Source organism: Astatotilapia calliptera, chromosome 4, assembly GCF_964374335.1.
Source record: "Astatotilapia calliptera chromosome 4, fAstCal68.1, whole genome shotgun sequence".
In the NCBI taxonomy this organism is placed as follows: domain Eukaryota; kingdom Metazoa; phylum Chordata; class Actinopteri; order Cichliformes; family Cichlidae; genus Astatotilapia; species Astatotilapia calliptera.
Window position 1 is genome coordinate 36,393,048 of NC_137425.1, and position 20,884 is coordinate 36,413,931.

Here is a 20,884-nt window from a genome sequence, read left to right on the forward strand (position 1 = left end):
GATTCACTTTGGTGAGTGACTCATTAAAACTCAATTCAGTAAAAAGAATCAAATTTACCATCACTAGCTCTCAGGGTCCTGTTGATCTTGTACAGTTTATGCATTCCAGGATCCAGGTATGAGGCATAGGTTTTCTCGTAAGCAACCCAGGCGGTGCAGAGGTTGGTGAGCCTGGCCTCGGAGTCTGTTCTATCTAACAGTAGCTGGTGTTTTGCCCCTCTGGTGTTCCTGCCTAATTCGTTCTGTGCCCCGCTCATGTACTGAGCCATATGCCTGTTCACCTCAGCCACTATAATGCCTGATAGGAGCTTTCATGTTGTACTGAGGCAGGTTATTGGCTGATAGTTGGATGGGACCTGTGGGGATCATCTGGGATCAGGACTGTCCAGCAATCAGTTAGCCATTCTGGGTATCGAATCTACTAGCAGCTGGTTCATTTGTGCAGCCATGCACTCATGAAGTGCAGTCAGCTTCTTCTGCAAGTAGGTGTGCATCATATCAGGGTCTAGTGCTGTCCAACTCTTCATACTGGAGACCCTTTCCTGGATGTCAGCCAGTGTGATGCTCACTGGGAGGTTGCTGTGGTCTGCTCATAGATTCACAAGCCACTGAGCATTGCTGTTATTGGTTGCATACTTCACCCATATGCTCTTCAAATATTGCTCCGGCTCCAGTCTTTTTTTTCATGCCACTGAGAGTACACCTTGGCAGGCTCATTAGAGTGCAGCTGATTTATATACCTCTTCAAGTGGCTGGCCAAGGCTGTGAGTCTTTGCTTGGCAATTGTCCCGAAACCAGCTACAGCTGCTGTCTGCTAGGCCTCATCTTTGTAGTGGACCTTTAGACTACTTTTGTTATTGGTGTTATTTGTTTTGGGTCCAAAAAACGAACATGAAAGCAGCCAGAACGCTAAAGTTCTAAAATATAGTGTCCAAAAAGCAATCTTGTATCTACACATTATGCTGTAAAATGTGACATGAAGATGTGTGCGGGAATGACAAATAATCATTAAGAAAAACAAAAAACAGGACAAATGTAAAAAATTTTGGCATTTGCTTTTAATTCTTTTATTAACTTTTTTAAATTATTTTTTTTATTGTTATTTTGTTTTTAGTATTATTCTTTTTTAAAGGATGATCTATCAATTCGGAAGGAGAGCTGCTCAGGCAAATCAGCATTCACAGCATTCACACTGTTTGACAGCAGTTTTTTTTTTCACAAATGTTGAATTTTCATAGTTTCACCTTTGTTCTTTTACATGTTTCAAAACTAGAAAAAGGTAAATAATTAACATTCCATTCAGATATATTTTATACAGTTCTTGATTCTTTTTCTCTTTCCATTGCAGTGACAACAAAATCAGATCCAAGATCAGCTTTTTAGAGTGTAACTAATTCATTCATGTAGGGAAGCCTCTCATCTTTCTGTTGCAGTCATCTTTCTTAGCTCTGCCTTTTCACTATCAACAAAAAAGCAAAAAAACAAAAAACAAAAAAACAGAAAAGTGGAACTAAAACGACCTAAAGCAGATGCAGTTCTTTAAATAGTAATAGTATTTTAGCTGCTGATGTCTCATCATGAGGACAGAAACACAGAGTTTTGTGACAGAGTCCACCCTACCAAAAGAGACACTGACTTTATTTTTTTGTACTTTCATGTTCAGAGACATCTGAATTAGGTGCATCAACCATCTAAACCACATTTGTCTTCAGATAGTGCTGCTGCCTCTGTGGCTTATAAATTACAGTATTATATTATTTGTTGGTTATAAAATTTCTTTTAAAATCTGACACAAAAAGTAAGAAAATAGGACTGCTTTCTGTCAAAGGAGGGGAGGCTTCCCTTCACCAGGTCATTCACACTATGTTAACGTCATTATTTTGATGTTTCTCATGCATGCATTTGGAATTAACCTCCAAAAATATAATACAAAAATACAGGAACAAGGGATGCAAAAAGAAAAAAAAGCTTCTTCTTTAAAGTAACTGAAGGAAGGCATCAGGAAAGAAAGAGAACAAAGAGGAGAAGACGTTTAAGATAGAGGAAAAGCAAGGCGCCTGGAATGGAGATGTTGCTGCAGAAAATATGGGTTGAAGTTTTAGACCTTAACATGCTAAAACTGACACAAAAAGTTCTCCATGCTAAGCATAAAAGCCTATTTCTTTTTTATCACTGTTTATGGTTTTAAGCTAGTGGACTTAATTATCCAAATAATATAGCCTAATGGCACTAGGACAGAGTAACTAACCATGGTAAGTCTGTTTTTACCAGTTTATTTAAAAAAAAAAATCTAATAAAGCTAGACCAGTTAATACAGCCGGTGTACAAAAATGCTACATCAATTCTAGCTAGTCAGATCGTTTGAATATAAAATCTAATTTTGTTCCTTACAACACCCACATATAATTTCAGATCACTTTACCCAGACTTGGAGAGCTAGCCAAAATTCACTAAATATCCTGTGAGCAATCAAGCAAATAGCTTTGGAAGTGGTGATGGTGTATTGACTTTACTGACTGTCAGAACTGCCGGTGTCTTATCAGTTTGCTGGTAAGCTGTCGATCTGTTTGCAAAAAAACCTAAATCACTATTGTATCCTGATACTGTCTTTTATTAGGCCTATGAATTCATAACAAGCCTGTAAGCTACATGGTGTACACGACACCCCCAGTTCTCAGAGTGTCACAGACACCAATATTTTAATGCTTCAGAAAAGAGAAACCACCACAATGAAGATTTTGGAATGAACATGTCTTCATCTTGTCATATGATCTTTTGACTGACCAGGCCAACATAGAACCTATTTGCTTTTCCCTCAACATAGACTTTTATTTGACTTTGTACTTCTTCTCTTGCACACTTAATTCGTGATACTTTTTGAACTAGCCAAAGGGTGCTTTCAAGTAACCTAATCCTCCAAAACTGATAAGGGTGATATTTCTTTGTCTATTTGTTATAACACTTTTCTACTTTTTAGAAACATGTCAGCAACCTCGTTAATTCTCATTTCCATGCAAGACTGGATGTCAGACTGGCTACACTCATGAACCATACTGAAATGAAGAGAATTTAGAATCTAAAGCTATCGATGTTTTCTCAGTGTTGGCACTCGTAATCTGAATTCAGATCATGAAAGTCATGTATATCGGTTAGATTTGGTGAGACAAGCAAAAGGAGTTTCACCACAGTGTTGCAAAAAGAAAAGTTTATCTAGTCCAGACCTAAACTGTCTTAATAATCCTGCTAGCTCAGCCTAAAATGTGAAAAATATTTATGTAAACTTCTGCTCTACATGGGTTAAACTTTTGCACACAGGACCTTTTACCACACCTGAGCCCTGTCACACCACTCACTTTCTAATTTTGTGTTCTTCTAGGATGGGGCCAAATGTACACTACACATTGAAATTTTAACCCATGTCTCAGCCCTGCTGGATTAACTAACCAAAAACCTGACTTAGCTAACTACTTAAAATACTTGTATAGGCTACAAAATTCATTATGGTTTGGGTTTAAAGCAAAAGTAGCACTATTGGCTAGTTAGTGGTCCATCTGGGCACAGGGACATTGTCTAGTTCAGTCTGCAAAGCATTCCTGTCGTACATGTTTTATACACAAACACCTTAACACCTACATATGTACATAACTGGAAATCCTGAAAAATAACATAAACCAGGGAGCCCTGTTCCATTATTACTTTATCCTAAGAACTTCCTACGTGTTTCTACAATCTAACAGTCTTTACTGGCTTTTAATGCTTCATTATGTTTTTAAGTGGGTTAGTGGACAAGTGGTGGCCTGGTTGACACAACATGGCTGATGAATTATGGGAGTGGTTGGCGATGGTGATGAGGTGATGGGGTAAAGCTCACTGTGATACAGGTTTGTGTTCATGTCCCAAAACCTTCCGAAGCATTTTTTCATACGTGTGGAATGGATTAGACATCATTTTGGAAACACCGAAAAGCAAAAATTTAAAATATTCACAAACTGAAGATGTCAGAGAACCAAATATCACAACAAATTTTACTCGTCAAAGACCCATTATGCAGTTTTTGGACTTGTGTTAGTTTTGGAATAGAATCAAAACTATTCCAAGACTTCAAATAAAACATCAGATCACGTCTCCAGTGAGTACAATTGGCATAAGTTTTAAAAACTAATGGATGGATGTTTATCTTGGTGTAGCTACAATACAGTACATAAAATCCTCTTGTTCATTTTGACACGGCTGAAGCTGAAGTAATATACAGTGTTAAGCAAACAACTGATCTAAAACACTGGAACCAATTCTTCTTATCCCATGCAATATCACTAAAGTCAGAGATGCTAGCGCATTGAGTTTAGTCAGAAAAATCTACTTCAAGCCTCCAAGTTAACTTCCACAGAGCCACATGTACTCACTGAATTCCTCGGATTTAGTACTGCAGCATCCTAACATCCTGATGTTTTGATAGAATACTATATACCTGAGATACCCTGGGTTACCACCAAAATTAAGAATCACCATAAATTATGTTGAAAAAAGTAACATTTATTATAAAACATATTGTTATCATCATCCATAACCTCAGCTTCAGCTACCATGGCTGCTAAGCAATAAATGATAAATGTATTGTTTAAATGGATATATACATACATTTTTATTAATCCTAAATATCACAGCAGTATTTCCAAAGCAGAGTCTTGCTATTGATTAGCAAGGCACGGAGAGCAATAATCTAAAGATATAGTACATAAATTCAAATCTCTCAGGATAACGATCAATCTTTTTTTTCTACGTGGCCTCTAATTTTAGCTCTGTGGCTCTTATATAAGCAGACAGGTGAGTTTAGCGACTTCAGCTGAAAGTGCTTGCTTGCCTTCAAATAAACAGATTTTTTCAAATGTTTCATTTTTGACATTTTTCATAGGAAACATGTTTTTCATTATGTTTTGATTTGACGTTTGGTGTCCTACTGTATGTCTGCCATAGAATAAAAAATCTACTCACAGAATTTGAGGCCTCAGGCATCGCCATGTAAAAGCCCACTCCTACCCCTCCATCTACCCCAGTCAGAATGCAGTCAGACACTTTAAAGAAAATAAGAAGGTGAACATGGTCGTCTTTTTCTTCTGTTAAAGTTTTGGGCCTCTCACTGATATTTTTTAACTTTATTTATTGTCTCTTTTTTAGTTGTTTTTAGTTCTGTTTTGTCTCTTGAGGTGATTTTTAATCTCTTTACAGTTATTATGAGCCTCCAACTGTCATTGTAGTCATTATCATCATCACTGTAGACTCTCTGGATCTATTTGTGGGTAAGGGGTGTTCTATTTGTCTTTTTAGTTATTAAAATCTCTCTTTAGTTGTTTTGTACGGCTTTGTAGTTGCCTTTTTTGTCATTTCTTTGACGTTCATGAAATAAGAGATTCTAATAATAATGTAATGCAGCTCAGGAGGTGGAGCAGGTCATCGACTAATCGGGAGATTCAAACCCTGGCTGCTCTAGCCTGCATTTCAGATATACTTGGGTGAGATGATAACCTCAACTTGCTCTTCACTGCATCGATCAGAGTGTGAATGTGAGTGAATGTTAGATTAAAACACTTGGGCATGGGAAAAATACCTTCTGTTATCAGGTGAATGAGGCATGCTGTATAAAGCGCTCTGAGTGCTCGAATAGAAAAGCGCTATACGTATGAACCAGTCCATTTACCCAGCATCATGAGCAAAAATCAATGTATAATAGAGACAACACAGAGCAATTCATATGAATGAAACAGTATAAAAATGAGAGGCACAATTAAAATCCAGATAATTTAACAAACATATTTCTTATAATAATCTTTTTTCTATCTGTCAGAGGAGCATGTCTTACACTTGTGCATACTCTGCTCCTACAGTGTTTCAGCAGACTTTGTTTGACTCAAATAGTGTATTTTGGCACAATTCTCTTTAAATATTTCAAACAACAGTTTTCCCAACCTCTTTTTACTTATTAACTTGTAGCCTAATTTTTCAGCTGGTACACTATTTGCTATGACAGCCTACTAAAGATATCATAAATGGACTCATCAGGCGAGGTCATTAGTAGCCAGCACCTTTGCAGGCTGTTTTTTTCCAAAACTATGGAAACTCCAGGTATAAGTTTTATGAAATGGGCTCATGGATAAGAGTAATATAAATGTAGTGATTACATATTTCATTCAGCCAACAAATATTCAAATATGCAACTTGAGAAACTCCACCAAGGTATTTCTTTTTCTTTTTGTCCCTGAACCATTGTGAAAATTAAAGAAAGAGGTTATTCCAGATCAAGACAAAAAGATACACCAAATATACCGAACAGTGATGATGGGGTTGTGTATTTCTCTTAAAGAGTCATTTGTCCAAGCTACACCATGAAATCAAACATCTGCAGATGACATCTTTCAGTGTCTGTCAGACTGTCCCCCTCATCAAGTGTGAGGCATTGTGTACCTTTTCATCTGATGAAGGCATCTGATCAGCTTGGATTACTTTGAGAGTATGTACAAACGAACAAATAAAGCAACAGTAGACCTTCTCCTGAAGTAACCTGAACCCCACACCTCTGATGGTTCTTTGGAAGGTCCTCAAGACCTTGGAAGCAATATTTAGGTCAAGGACAAAGTAACTAAAAGAACAACGTAACCTTTTCAGTTTGACTGCACAGGATAATGACATCTTTGAATGGACAACTTTCAGTCCGGAAACAGCAGTGATTGTAGAGATTAACAGCTAGGGACTCTACTAAGAGGCTTCAATAAGAAGAAGAGATAGTAATAATAAGAAAAAGGCAGAATAGCAGCCAGGTGAAAGGTTGAAGCAATAGCAGAATAAATACTTGCAAAAGTTGAAGAGGACTCCTCTTGGATTTAAGAAAGCTATATTATTGGGTGTCCTAAGACATCTTAAAGAGAACTACACAGGGTTCACCTTTTTTTTCTTAATGGTGTTTTACCATGTTAATCAAATGGATGAAATCGTTATTCCTACACACTTATCTGTACGCATTCTATTGCATATAACATAACATTATTACATTTTCACACACACACACACACACAAAAACCAGTTTCTAGCCCTGTTATTCATGAGAGAAAAGAGTGACTTGCAAAAGTCATGCACATTATTCATGCTGATAAACAATGTCAGAAAAATGAATTTCTAATTTGCAATCACTGCCATTTTTTGTCCCTCAAATAGTTTGTAAAAGATGTTTGCCTGCTCAGTTTCACACCTCCAAACAGATATGGTGTGTATGGTCTCCTTTTTCTCTGGGAGGAGGGTGCTCATCCTCCTCCACCATGTTTTCTTAGCTCCTTAGCAGTAAGTAGTTAAAACGTATCTTGGATGATAGTGATGCTACCATTACACTAACAATGCTGAAAGAAAAATTAACTATGCCCCCCTCCCCCCATTAATACAGATTTCCATGCAGATTTTCTAAAGGGGAGGAGCAATAACAATGCAGAGATGCAGTTAAGGGTGGCGGGGGTACTCGGGTAAGATACCATAAAATCTCAAGAAGGAACAAGTGAGAAAGAGAGCCTATCCCATGGCTGTCATCAGTGATGCCTGAAGACAGCCATGTGACCTTATGGCCAGTTTAGTGCCTTTGAGTGTTTCTGTTCATCTCAACTAATGCATCCATCCAAGTGTCTGTAGTCTTTGGGTTACATCATCCGAACTAACATGCTGATGTCTTGCTGAATTTCAAGTCCCCAGATGTTGTCTCGATGCCTCCTGGGAGATTCAGCTAGTATAAAACATAAATGACTGTGTGATGTGCATATAAGTGTGAAAGCTGCTGTTTTTTGATATGTATGAATTGACTTCAGCTTGCTGTTTCTCAGCTGAGATTAACAGGGCAGCCTAGCAGTCGCTGGACATCGTGATAGACTCCCTCACCTTGCATAGTGCTTTGAGTGCCAAAATAATGGATGATTCCTGGGAATCAGTCGCAGTTTATGCAGTCTCTTGAAAAAAAAAGGTAAGTAAAGCAATATGACAACTAAATTACATAAAATTGTGACTAAAACACCGAAGACATCCAGAAGACACGAGGTTTCCACATACAAGACCATCGGGCAGGAAGCCCTCTGGCAGCTCAGCTGAGAGAATCTATGTAGCCATTCGCTCTGGAAATCAGTTCAGAGGATGTGAAATTGTTTGGTCTTCCAAGTTAATATGGCTTACATTTACTAACAGCCACTTTCTCCATTAGGTTGCATGTGATGATGGAACTGTGAACACCATTGTTGTTCTTCTCTTTCTCTCTATCTCCCTCCCAGTTTCTACGGTGAATCCCATCAGCAGAGACAGACGAGCAGCAGTTTACAGTTAATAGTTTTCCTCTTCTTGTAGAGGAATGGGTGAGTTTGTTAAAAACTCAGCACTGAAAGGGAAAAAGAAAAGAGAATTTTGTGAGGAGATGAAGTAAATATGTGACACCAGATCTTGGAATAGTCAGTGTGGGGCATCAAAAAGCCTAAAGGCAACAAAATGTGTTAAAGAAAACAATGAAAATGGATGAGCTTTCCTAGTCATTTCTTTCAATGTCTTTCTTATGTTTCAGATTTCATGTGGACCAAATATCATTTACTCATTCATTGTAATGATGCTAATGGCTAAGTAATGCTTTCTTTGCTTTTGGGGTATTTTGGCGACACCAGCAGTTCAAACTTATTCCTAAACCTTGAAAAATGGCATCACTATGGTTACAATAAATCCTTGATTGAATTTATATAACTGAATATACACACACAGCAACTACCAGATATAACAGTAAGTATGTAACTGGCAAACCTGGTTTTATGTTAATATGATTGTTGTTAAGAATGAAAGAATTATTGTGGGTTATTGTATTTGTCAATAACAATTAATTTAATGTATTTAAAGACAAATATCAGTGTCAGAGGAAAAACACAATGATTGCTAAAAAAAGAAAAACGGCATTTATCCTAAACTGATTGGAACAGAAGTTACAAACTAAAGTTGTGATTTTAAAATATTTTTCATTGAATTCTGCTGTACTTGCACATATAATAATCCTTTCCAGTCCTTGAGAAAATTTACAAAAATATAGGAGGGGCAGAGAATTACTGGACTAAATGACATAATTAGTTCCACTTTGACCATTTTCAAAAGTATCACGTTAACAGAATACATCGTGATATGTTTTTCTGTAAAATCTTTTACTTTTGGTGCCTAGCGCGCAGTTTTCTGATGCAGGGATTTGAGCTGATATTTATATCCATGCTTCTGTTGCTGTTTTGTTTGCTTTCCTACACCACTCCTGTTTTACGATGACTAAAACAAAGAGCAAACTGCTTCTGGGTGATTCTCCCAGACAGCCTCCTGTTGGACCTTTTTTGGGAAAAAAAAAGACCTATAATAATTATTTCTCTAATGTCTTAGTCCAGTAGATGATTACTTACATATTTCAAAAATACAATTTCCCACCTCAGGCATTATTAAGCATTCATTTCTCACTAAACTTCACTTTGACTTCAACCCTAATCCAAACAATCTGAACCATGAGTGATCATGATTTATACATTCTTGGAGAAACAATCAGGGACATTATGATAGTCTCGGGGTTGATGGGATGAGTAATATTTCAATATGATATCAGTTCAGTTACCAAAGAAATATAAGGCTCAGCAACAATGGGAAGGGAATTTATTTGGATCTTTAAGGTTCAATATGTTTTGGATTTTTCTTAAAGTTTTCTCTCTTTTTTAAGTACATGGTTGAGTTTTGCTTTTTCTTGATACATTTTGAATTTAACTCTTTTTACCCTCCAAAAATTGTCAGTTGCCTTTCCTGTGGAAAACTAAGTACACCCCATGGTTCAGCACCTTTACAACAACTTTCAAGCAGCTGTAACTTAAAGTAATTGCCTTTAGCAGTCTGTCACATTGTTCTCGGGGAACTTTGAACCATGTTTCTTTATGGTGTTGCTTAAGTTTACTTAGGTTTGCAAAACCTTGATTCTTTTCCTTTTCAGCCATTCTGATGTTGGTTTGTTGCACAACCCTATTTGGGCCAGGATTTAGTTATCAGACATAAAACCTTGACTCTAAAATACTTGCTATATACAGTGGGTGGGGCAATTGTTTGATCCCCTGCTGAATGTAAAAGTTTGTTTAAAAAGAAACGGACATTCTCTAATTTCTATGGTCATTTTAATTGATAGAGACAGAATATAAATCACAAATCAAGAAAAACTGCATGACTTATATTTACTTCTTCTTTAACCTCTCCTTTGTTGCCTTGGTTGCCTTGCAACATTTCCCAAACTTAAGATGGGTCTGTACGTGTGCCTTCTTGCAAAGGAGGACCTTGTAAAATATATATCTGCTATGAAATAGGGTAAGCACTTTCCGTGGACAATCTTGTCCCTGACAGGTGGTGGAAAGGTTGGAATGAAATAATCTGATTATGTGGATAGTTATGCTTTAGTCACATAAACCGAAAGTAGGAGTATCTGTCATTTGTTTTGATTGATTGATTGATTATAATCTGTTTGCCACAACCACCAACACAACCAATTTCTGGGAGCAAGAACTCTGCCTTGACTGTAGGCGATCAAATATTTATTTCATTCAATGACATACAAATCATGCGGTGTGGTCAGTCTCCACTTTGGTCTGTGCATCACTTTATGTGATCTGTTCAGATGCAACTTTGCAAACCTAAGCCATACTTGTCTTGATGCATGCTCAATCATCCAGGTAAGGAAATCCCAAAAGGCTGATTCTGTTGACCTGAACGTAGCGTTTTCAGTGAGAGAAACGTTTGGTCACTCATCCAAGTGACTTCTTCTGTGGTCATTGATTGATGGCCTTTGATCAATGAGCTTTGATCAGTGGTTGTTGATCAATGGTCATGCCAATGTGCATATTAATGATCAAGGAACTGACCTTCCAGCCATTGTTCCTTCAGTGGTGCTGGTTTCAGTCGTTGTGTAAATGTGCTGTTTATAAGGTTGGGGAAACAGTCAGCCGAGACTGAAGAAGTCACTTGGATGAGTGACGAAATCAACTTTTTGGGCAAAGCCACACACAGCTTTTTCCTGCCAATCATTACACGCCATACTTTAACTTTTAATCTAACAGAAGCCTGTGGAGTCCGACATGTATGTCTGTATTTGCAGTTACTGTCTTTCCTTTTTGAAATGAACAAACACTTGAATGCTCCAGACCAGCAAATTGAGAACATTTTATAAAGGTGGTCACGCTGTTGACACTGAATCGGATTTGATTAGCAGCACCTGGCTGTTAATTACTACTTAAGCAGAAATCGGTGTACTTAGTTTTTCACATGACTGTATCGTATATCTCTCACTTAAGTCGCTTTTCTCCTTTTCCTTGACTCGGTGTCCCTTTTCAACCTCACACATTCGCTTGGAATTTATTTCTCCATTCTCTGTGGATCTGCATTCCTTTTTGCTCTGTATTGTTTTTGCCCCTGTGCTGCAGATTTTTTAGTGTAGTGTAGTCGCTGTGAGAGTTCCTTTAGCATTACCTATATCTATGTTAGACAATAGAGAAAGATTTGTTTATGTTTGATCTCCAGTGTTGGCTGTAAAAAGTTGTTTGTACATTACGGAAACTGAAACCTGACACATCAACGCAAGGAAATAATAGCCCAAACACACTGAAAAGCAAAGGAGAAAAAAAGATTTCATCACAAAGCTTACAGAGTCCAGCCAACATGCAAGGACACTGATACCACAGCATGAATGTCACACATTTTTCTTTCTGTGACCCACATACACACAGATATGTAACAATATGCAGAGGTCTTCGAGGGGACTATTTACACCTCTGATGGAACAAATACTTATACGACAGACAAGGAGCTGAGAGACACTGAGCTCGGAGACTGAAAGTGAAATTGAAGAGATTCAGCGCTCAAAGCAGAGGACTGCAGCCAATCAGGACTGGATTGGAATTCAGACTAAGAACTGAAAGCAGAACATCTCAGCTGATGTGTCCCGCAAAGCACAGACCAGACCTTGGCCAAATAACAGTAGTTTTGGAATTTTTAAAAATGAATCCCACTTTAACCATCAGACATGCAGTGTTTGCCTTATTTATTAATTTGGCCGCAGTTTGGCCAAATGACAAACTATAAGTCACCTGCACCTGTGTGGGATAGAATAAGCCATAGTTAGTGTTCACAAACACTCTTTGACCCAGGTGTGGTGCTCACAAAGGCTATGAAAAAGAAAGATGAGAACAACACAATATAAAAAAACAAAGAAGATAACACGATGTCACACCGAAACACAGTATGTGAGGAAGTACACAGAAGAAGCAAACAGTGCAAGAGAGCAATAGTGAGGGACACATTCTTACATGGAGAAGCGATTTGTGCTTCTTTCTTTCCTCCTCCAACACTTTCTGTGTTGCCCAAACTTTTCCTCCTCCATCTCCTCTCTTTGATGCTGCTCAGCTGACAATCCACTCAGGACACGAGTTTTCAACACATTTGTTCATCTGCATCTGTTTACAACATATCATTACCCTCTTTTTTATTCTTTTTATTGTCCATTCCTATCTTCATCCTCAGCGAAGTCCACTGTCAGGCCAATAGTTTTTGTTTTTCCAATGCGAAGGTGCTCTAATTTACACGTTTTCCTTTTTGGCTTCAGTTTTCTGGCTTGAAGAATGGATGGATGGTGTCCCATAGAAAGTGAGATACAGTTACTGGGACAGAGAAGAAAGGTGAGGAGAAATACAAGGAGAAGACAAGGGAGCACATTCGGAAAAACAAAGCAAGGACAGCAGTTTTGTAGAAGGAACCCTAAAACAGAGCACATGGTATTCACAGAAAACCTTTTTCAGTGTTTTTTTCTAGTCCTTCAGTTTGTCATATCTGAGAAAGCATGGGCGACCAGATACAGATGGGCACAGGTTAAGAGAGCTATACCTGAGTAGATGGAGGAAACACAGATCACAAACATGACACAAAGAAAAAGCCAGCGACAATTCACATGAAACACTCTTCAAGCTCTAACTTTTGAGCGTTGCTCCAGCAATAATGGTTCTCACTAGGAATTCACAAATCTTGAGACTTTTAAAACGAAGCAATCAAATAGTCTGTGGTTCATCCAGAAAAACAAAGGGCTTCTATACATTACAAGATACAATGAGCTACTTTCCTAAGACCAGTATAAATCTCCATCATTTTTAAAAATTTGTCATCTTGGCTAAATTATATTGATAGGATTCTTGCATGTGTTAGTCATGGATTGATTACGACTGACTGTAGATGTGGCCCTTTTGACCAATCACATCCATATATTTATGGATTCTATGACAGGAATGGCTTCATGGACTTTCTTTTCCTCTTTACTGGGAAAAGAAAGAAGGGACATCGGGTCACTGGGACATCAAAAGAAGGAAATTGTTTGTATGCTGCTGAAGGAAAGATGGATAATTAGGAATTGCTCTTTGTTCAGAAGGTGCAGCGAATTATTGCATTACAGAGAGGTGTCTTTTGGACATATTACAGTTTACAGAACAGGAAAGGGCAGATGGAAACGACACATGACGTGAACACAAAATTAAGGTGCAAATGAATGAAAAGATGAACGGGGGAAATGAAACAATGATGGAAGAAGCTGGATTTTTTAGCATTAGTTCACAGTTACTGTTACTTTTTTGCATATATCTGATAAGTACACAGCTTTCAGAACACTCTTTGTGAACGGAGAAGCTAAAAAAAGAAGAAAAAGCTACAACTGTTAATGTTTACCTTGTAAGTCTCTCAAGAGTGATAAGAAAGCAACAGTAGAAGACGTAACCCCTCCCCATCCTGCAAAAATAAACTTTCCCACCCTCGCCCTGCCCTATTACAGTACCTAACTTGGTCTGGTCTGACCAGTATCATTGTAGCATCTAGTCATGCATAATGTCCATCGACCTCTTCCTGCATTCAGAGGTGACCATTTTTTGTGTTGCATGCTTTTGTTAGTGCATATGCAAGTACCTCAACATATACATCCACGCACATGTGGTAATCTAGACAGTGCCATTAGGCTTGAGACTAAAACGTTATCAAATTAGCATCCTTATTGATTGTGACAGAAACCCATGCAGGTTTATCTACAACACAAACTTTACATATATACACTGTCACAACAAAAGAAACCAAAGGGGAAAAGTGACAGATGCACTCTGTACAAATGGATGCTGGGAAAAGGAGAGGATGAAATGAGGTGTGTAAATGTGTTCCTGGTTTTCATGAATCCCCCAGTGGACTGAAATATCCACGTTATTCATTACTGCACCACAGAGGGGTTGAGCATCAGGATAAACGGGAACAATAGAAAACCTTGCCTGACATAAAACACATAGAATAGCTACACACTTTGGACAAATCTGTACATCACTTTCTTGCCAACGGCAGCTTGAGCAGTTGTGCCTGAAAAACAGCCAGCAGGTGATAAATGAAGTTAGCTTAGCATAAATATTCAAAACTGGGATGCAGTTAACACCTCTAACAAACCTGAAAATTAACCTGAAAATAATAACAAGCTGTCATCATGTTCCCACACTATATTAGGTAATGAAACTGGGAGTTGTTATTTTCCTTTCCATCTAAGGTAAGCTCAGACTTTCTAGCCATAGCTCCAAACTTAGCAGCCAGACTGTAGACTGCTGTGGCAAGAAAGTAAACATACATTTAAACATAAACAAGATATTTGTTTAAAAAACAAACAAACAAACAAAAACATACATGAGCATTCAAAAATGATGTCTATAAGCAGTGCTCTCACCTTCTGTAACTCACAGTCTGAATGTAAAAAAGTATGAGGAAGGACATACCTCCCACTGTACACTTATTTTGGTGCAATTTTCTAAATACTCTCTGAATTTTAAAGCAAATTTGCATCATTTTGATTTTTCTTTGATGTGTAAACAAATGAAACATTCTATTCTACTTTCTGCTGGGAGAGAAAAAAGGAGAGAGCAAGAGTTGTGCACAGGGGAATCAAAAAGATACAACTTAACCAACGGACCGTCTTTTTCCAAATGCACTCAAATAAATTTTTCCACAAAAATCTTCATCAGGAATCAAGAAGAACATGTGAGGGGAGATATGTTCTTCCTTGCTGAATTTATTGGCTTTAGTACAGAGGTAGCTGCAGGTCTGGGCACGCATGCACATAAAAACACTGATGCGGACTTTGTCTAGATTGTGTTTTTCTCTGTCCGTCCTTTGTTTGCTGTCTTCTTCCTGTGTGGTTTTTGGCATCTGCTCTTCTTCTACCATGGGCTGTCACTCCAGTAGCCGTTCACTGTACCTCCCACTGAGCAGCCGCAGCCAAAAACAAAGAAGAGATGGAAGGACAGGAGAAGAAGGGTAGGATGGGGTTCAGGAGTAAAAGACAGGCAAAAACAGGGAAAGAACAAGAAGCGAAATGGGGAGAAAACGAAAAATATTGCCACTGGCCACATTAGAGTCAGTGATAGTAGTGATGGTGCAGCAGCAGTGATGGTGGTGGTCTGGTGAACATAAGCCTAAAGAAAACTGCTTCAAACTCTCAGGTGCAGCTGCAATGTCTGGAGCTTTTATAGATAAATCCATCCAGCTATTTTCCTAAGCATCAGGGGTGCTGCAGTCTTTTCCAGCTGTCACAGGGAGAGAGGCAGGGAATACCCCGGAAAGGTGGCTAGTCTATTGCAGGACATTTTTCCACGTACAGAGAAAGGAAAGAAACAGCTAGTTGGAAGATTTGCTGATTTCTTTCCTTTCTTCCAGTAAGTTCATGTCTTCACTGTAGTCAGGGTTAACCCCTACAAACTAAAAGTCACTGCTTCAATGTGTTTCTTTTTATCTACACATAAACATGAGAGCATGCATTTTGTGGTGATGCAGGGGGACAATCAGCTTACAGTCCTGTCAATTCATTGACCCCAGTCTGGTGAAAAAACCCCAAAGAAGCTTTCTTTGTAGTTTTCTTTTTGAAAGTAGTTAACAAAGACAAAGAAACAAGAAAGTGATCATCTCTGATGGCTCAAGCAGATGTAATAAGATCATATGATATGATCAATGACATATTTATATCTATATATGTGTGTGTGTAAAGTTTCAGACCACAGGGAGCACTTATCCCTAGTCCTTGTCCCTGCTGCTTTGTACTTTTAGCTGTGTAAAACTTGACATTCTATAATGTTTGTCCTACATTTATTATGTGTAATGAGTTTGTAACTAGCTTTACTGCACAATAGTGCTTGCATGGTTAAATCAGCATAATGTACAATTCTGTTATGGGAAAATACATTATATCTGTACATTATAACTCCTTACTGGTAGGGACAAATGAAAAACCACAGTACTTTGTCCACCATACTAACAGGTCCTTCTATATTAATTACCAGGAAGCAGGAGAAAGGGCACAAGGGCTCAGAAGCTGGTGTTGGAGTTGACATATATGGGAGCCTGTCTCTTTTCGGCTATATTAAATGGTTGATGATGTGTTAGCACATCACCTTCTACAGCAAACAAATTGAAGTTGCAGAGGAGCTACATTAAGGGGCATTTAAATACAAAATACGTTTGCTTCTAAGTCACTTATAGGCTAGTGTATATTCTTATTCTGGAGTAAAAACACACATGCTGCTGTAATATGTTGGTGTCTGTGTGTCACTGTATGCATTCTTAGGCTTCATATTAGAAGATTTCTAACTCCTCTTAGGTGCCAAGGTTAAAGTGTTGATGTACAAGTGCAGTTGAAGTACAGGCAAGGCGTAGCACAGGAAAACTAGAGGTAAACTAACTCTTCTATTATTCTACTGTAAACTAAACTCTATTCATGTTAGTAAGGCAAATTTGCCACATTTATTTCAGTAAGGTTCAGCTAATCTTTCTTGAAATTATTAAATGGGGCCTCTAGGGGCTCCATGAACTTGCATTTATTGTTGTTTCAGATCAAGAACAAAACACAAGGCATGAATGCAGAATGACAGAGCGGCCTGGAAAAACTGTAATTCCTGTGTGTTGGCTTTTTTTTCAAGCAAAAACAAATAATCAGACAAAAAAATCTTTCTAAATGTTACTGTTGCTGCTGTTGTTGTTAAATCTGGTGGCTATCTGTGGGCTATGCTACAAGATTGAAGGGATGGGTGAATGACATCGCCTGAGGCCGGGCGGCTCAAAGGGTTCAAAGGTGGAATTGGTGATGGGAGTGAGGCGCAGCGGGACGCCTGTCATTCCAGAGATGTTATTGAGGCTACGTGACTTCTCATAACCTGTGGCTACATGAGAATGGCATGCACAGGTAAAAGGTTATGAAGGGTCAGTCATAATAAGATATGAAAACATGAGCATTTTTATGATGAGGCAGATAGATGGAATGGTAGAAAATATTGCCAAGATTTATATTAATAAATGTTATGAGAGCATTGCACATCATATATAGAACATATCAACCATTTTTTACAGTGACAAGAATTTGTAAATGAAACAAATAATAGTATAAAAGGAAAACATCAGAAAATAGGGAACATTTTATAGGCCAAAGGAGGATTTTTGGGAAAACAAAAAAACAGACAGATGAATGGAGAGACAAACAGATGGACAGACAGACACAGACAGACACAGACAAGACAAAACAGGAATATGTGTTACAAAAATTAACTGTCATTGGCCAAAATATCTATACCTACAGAGGGAATCAGTCCAGTGGAAGTAGACAAGGCTCTTTGATGCAAACACAGCATTTGTATATGTGCGCATGCTTTGCAGTACACAGGTGGTAACACATTGTATTCAGGAACAAAAATCACTGCAAGGCTTAGCTGTTTGATGATTTTGGGAAATTCGGAGCAGCTCATTTAGGTAAATCATCTGAAGCTGACCACAATCAATATATATATATAGTCCACCACTGTGTTTAAAAACATCTGGATCTCAGTTTCCAGGGGTTTTAGCCAGTCTACTGGCGATAAACTGCTGTTAACAGTGAATCCGTCAGTTAGAGAGAAAGACAGACAGAGGGCAAAATCCTTTGTGAGTTCAGGTTCAAAGTATACTGCTAGTTTTAAGCTGATCTCATCTATGTTGTTTGATGGTTTCTTTTTCAAGTGTGTCTAAACCTTTCTAGCTGAAGTTAATTTTGAATAAATAAAAAAAACATCACAAGCAGTCTGGCAAGTGTGTTGGGTGATGACATGAGATCACATTGGTATGAGTTAGCAGTAATGTCTCTGGCCATGAAAATGAGGTTACAGAACTAGATGTTTGCTTTTATGTCTGTAGTGAAGTTTCAGATCAAGGTTGGAGTGATCAGCACAAAATTCTCTGGAGCAATCTAAAACAGAAGCTGTGTTGAAAGGAGTTCAGAGGTGTATAAGGAGTAGGCGCACTTCATTTGAATTAATTTAATATTTATGTGGAGAGACATTGAATTTTCACCTCTGTGAATCACCGCCTTACCATGGTGGAGGGTTTTGTGTGATCCCACCTGAGCACATCCTGAAGAAGCTACTTGGCCATGCCCTCTGGTAGGCTGACCACCCAAAGGAGACGCCATAGGGATCGGGTGCATTGTGTCAGGTGGCTAGCTATCGAGGCTGGTTATCAAGGCTGGGACTTCTTCGAGTCTGAGCTAGTGTGTGAGGTATAATGACTAGGTATAGTTGGGCTCAACTCAACGCACAGCTCAGGTTCTGAAAACAGTCTCCTGGAGAGTGGCTGGACTTTGTTCCAGTCTGGAGTTGCCATCGGTGAGAAGCTGTGGAGTTGCTGTACCGGGTGACTTTGTTGTCCTTGTGGGTGACTTCAGTGCTCACATTGGCAATGACAGCGAGACCTGGAGGGACATGACTAGGAGGAATGGCCTCCTAGTCAGGTTTCAGGTGCCTTCACCCGAAACCTGTGCTGATAATGACCCACACCCTTTTTCACACATTGGCTCATGTGACAAGACACATGATCAATAGTGGGTCAATTACCTTCTTAAGGGATAACTTCCACCAGGGCTTAAATACCTTGTTCTCTCCACCATTTTTCTTAGAACAGAAGAAGCTTCTCAGATGAGAGGTGAAACGTCTTCAAGAAACTTAAAGAAGTCCAGACGCTTTTCTTTTCAAGCTCCTTAGACTACCATGACTTGGATGACTGAGAACTTACACAGACATATGTACAAATAACAGTTTTTAATGAACACCATGTTTGAAAATAAGGATGTCTATAAGGGCACGTGGGACCAGAAACCCTAGGGCGCAGGTCAATGATCTCTTTGTAATCTTATCATTGCGTCTGCATTTTGGACACATTAGTTGAAGAGAGGAGCTGATCTGTCAACTTGATCCAACTCTGGTATTGAGTTGGATCAAGTTGTGGGAAAAGATGCTGGAAAGACCCAGAACCCCTAAATGTATTGCAAGCTTTTGCTAGGTGTTCCCAGCTTTAACTCGCACTTCCAGCAGAACTTCAACAGCATTCTGAGGGAGGTTGGGGACATTGAGTCTGCACCTCCATTGCTGAGGCTGCCGGAAGGAGCTGCAGCTGCAAAGTGCCTGTCATGGTGGTAAGCCCGGAAACAGATGGTGGACACAGGAGGTGAAGGACACAATCAAGCTGAAGAAGGAGTCCTATTTAACTTGGTTAGCTTCTGGAACTTCAGAAGCAGCTGATGTGATGGGTACCGACAGACCAAGCAGAATGTGGCCTGTGAGGTAGCTGACGCCAAAATTAGGGTATGGGAGGAGTTTGGTGAGTTTGGTGAGGCCATGAAACTGCCTCAAAGGGATTCTGGCAAACCGTCAGATGACTCAGGAGGGGAAAGCAGTGTGCTATTCTTGTGGTTTTTAGTGTGGGTGGGATGTTGCTGACTTCACCTGAGGACATAGTTGGACTGTGGAAGAATACGCCGAGGACCTCCTTAGTCCTACTGACACATCTTCCGTAGAGGAAGCAGAGCCTAGACACGAGGTGGATGATTCATCCATCACAGGTAGCAAGGTCTCTGAGGCAGTTAAACACCAACTTCCTAAAGGTTCTGGATGTTGTAGGGCTGTCCCAGTTGACACACCTCTACAACGTTGTGTGGAGATCTGTGGTGCTGCCTCTGGACTAGCAGGTCGGGGCGGGGGTCCCATGTTTAATAATAATAATAATAATAATGGATTGGATTTATATAGCGCTTTTCAAGGCACCCAAAGCGCTTTACAATACCACTATTCATTCACTCTCACATTCATACACTGGTGGAGGCAGCTACAGTTGTAGCCACAGCTGCCCTGGGGCAGACTGACAGAAGCGAGGCTGCCATATCGCGCCATCGGCCCCTCTGGCCAACACCAGTAGGCAAGTAGGGGTACAAGAGGATGTGCTCCAATACAGGGGGACCACACTCCTTAGCCTCTCTGGAAAGATCTATGCTAGGGTACTGGAGAGGAGAGTTTGGCCGTTAGTCGAATGTCAGATACAGGAGGAAAAAGGTGATTTTAATTGTGTAAGTGGAACACTACACAGAGATTACATCTCTTGGCTGGCCTGGGAATGCAATGTTCCACTGGACAATCTTAACAAGCTGGATGGGGAGTGGGAGGTCTAGGCATCCTGGGTTAGGCAACCAGGCCGAAGATAAGCAGAAAAAAATGGATGGATGCATGAATAATGACATTTTGCATATTCTATAGTTCACAATGTTCACTATTATTATTAGTAGTAGTATTGTGAGTTAACGTGTCAATATTTGCAGATGAACTCTAAATATTCCTGACACTGCAAGTAATCAATACACAAGTGGTAGGTAATTTTTTAATACGAATTTTTTTCCTTCTTTTTTTTGCTTTTACAAAGTAAATAAACATTATTTCTTTCAGTCCTGTACAATGTTGTTTTGTTTTCTAAACAA

At 39.0% G+C, this 20,884-nt stretch overlaps 1 long non-coding RNA gene across 1 annotated transcript; it reads right to left on the bottom strand.

Annotated features, from left to right (window-relative positions):
* Nucleotides 1-1,043: 1,043 nt before the first annotated feature.
* Nucleotides 1,044-19,104, bottom strand: LOC145428442 (uncharacterized). Its single transcript, XR_013908735.1, has 2 exons — nt 12,369-19,104; nt 1,044-8,398 (listed from the first exon to the last, which is right to left on the bottom strand). It is a non-coding gene; the product is annotated as an uncharacterized LOC145428442 (long non-coding RNA).
* Between the last annotated feature and the right edge of the window lie 1,780 nt (nt 19,105-20,884).